The 1,362-nt window shown below is 35.8% G+C and overlaps 1 long non-coding RNA gene across 1 annotated transcript in view; it reads right to left on the bottom strand.

The window, feature by feature from the left end:
* Positions 1-311: 311 nt before the first annotated feature.
* Positions 312-1,362, bottom strand: part of LOC107838014 (uncharacterized) — a 9,960-nt gene continuing 8,909 nt past the window's right edge. Inside the window, exon 3 of the long non-coding RNA XR_001664063.1 lies at positions 312-700. This is a non-coding gene — a long non-coding RNA (uncharacterized LOC107838014). The remainder of the gene's footprint in view (positions 701-1,362) is intronic.

The raw sequence follows: 1,362 nt of genomic DNA, 5'->3' as shown, positions 1-1,362 counted from the left end.
GGTTGTGCCAGAATGTCTTGATAAAACCCATTAAACAGTTAAAATATCAATAAATAGATGTGCTTGCGATCAATTTAGACATTTGTGAGGAATTTTTATGATATTTGCACTGTTTGATGTTGAATGTGACTTTTTGTTACTTGCCATGTTAAGTAAAGCTGAGGTGATTTAAACTCAACGTTTTGACCAATTCAGAGAAAAATTTGCAGAACAAAATGTGGAGATTTGTTGATTCCGTGTGAATTTTGCAGATTTGTGTAAAACTGATGTAATTCGGAGTCTAGAGGGCCACATAAAAACCTACAGCGGGCCAGATTTGGCCCCCGAGCCTTGAGTTTGGCACATGCTCTAAATGCTTTTTGTCTGTGAGGGGAATCCACAAGAAAACTGAGAAACCGGTGATAAAAGTGGGAGAGATGTTGCTTTAAATCTGGATACCCGTCTCCTTCCTGGATTCTAAATCTGACCTTTTGCTGACCTCTGTGTTTGTTTATCATATTACCTGAAAACAGGTAGCATTTTTTTCCCAAAGATTGGAAATAGTTGGTTTAAGGCGAAACAGGAAATGAAGACTTGTGGGTCTGTCTGTCGGCGCTGATCCTGCAGGTGACCGCGAGGCTTCATCAGCAGCACTCACAGCGAGGTCACGGGTTCAAATCCCAGGTGTTGTGCCTCACAGCAGGACACATCCAGGTCCCACCTGCAAACAGGACAATAAAACACAACATGACAGAGGATACAACACATTTTCTCAGGTTAAACACGTCAAACCACACCCAGCTTAAAACTACAGCTTTATATGTAGTTTAGTTTAAGTGACATTAAACTACAACATCCTGAAAAAAGGCGACCCGAGTACCAACTGATCAGAACATCAGACAGACCAAAAAATAAAATTATGTGGACATTTTGGTACTTCCAAGATCAAAATAACAATAATTCATACAAATACAAAATATGAAAATAAATAAATTTTTTCCAAATCAGTTTCTTTCATTAAAAAAGCTATGAAACTTTAACAGAAACTGCAGGTCTGAGTCTGGTGAGGTTTTGGTTTAACATGTTTGTTTTTCATTCAATAGGTAGAAAATCCAGACATTTTACTGAAAAGTAGTGAAACTTTATAATAAAATTACTGAAGTTATTAAAGTAAAAAGTACAGCGCAGTAAAAATACTCCTAAACGTAAAGTTTGTGTCATAACTAAATTGATGGTTTCTTATATAAACTGTCAACTTTGATAAAGCGATTGATTATTTGTGAGAATTTTTACTTTTAGCTTTAAGAAAATTCAAATCTGTTTTGCTAAAGTTGGAATAAATACAGAAACTTATTAGTTTTATTTTGGATCATTTGTTGAACG

This window comes from Poecilia formosa, unplaced genomic scaffold, assembly GCF_000485575.1.
Source record: "Poecilia formosa unplaced genomic scaffold, Poecilia_formosa-5.1.2 Scaffold201, whole genome shotgun sequence".
Taxonomy (NCBI): Eukaryota; Metazoa; Chordata; class Actinopteri; order Cyprinodontiformes; family Poeciliidae; genus Poecilia; species Poecilia formosa.
Note: the sequence above shows the minus strand (reverse complement) of the source record. Positions and strands in the feature narration are given on the sequence as shown.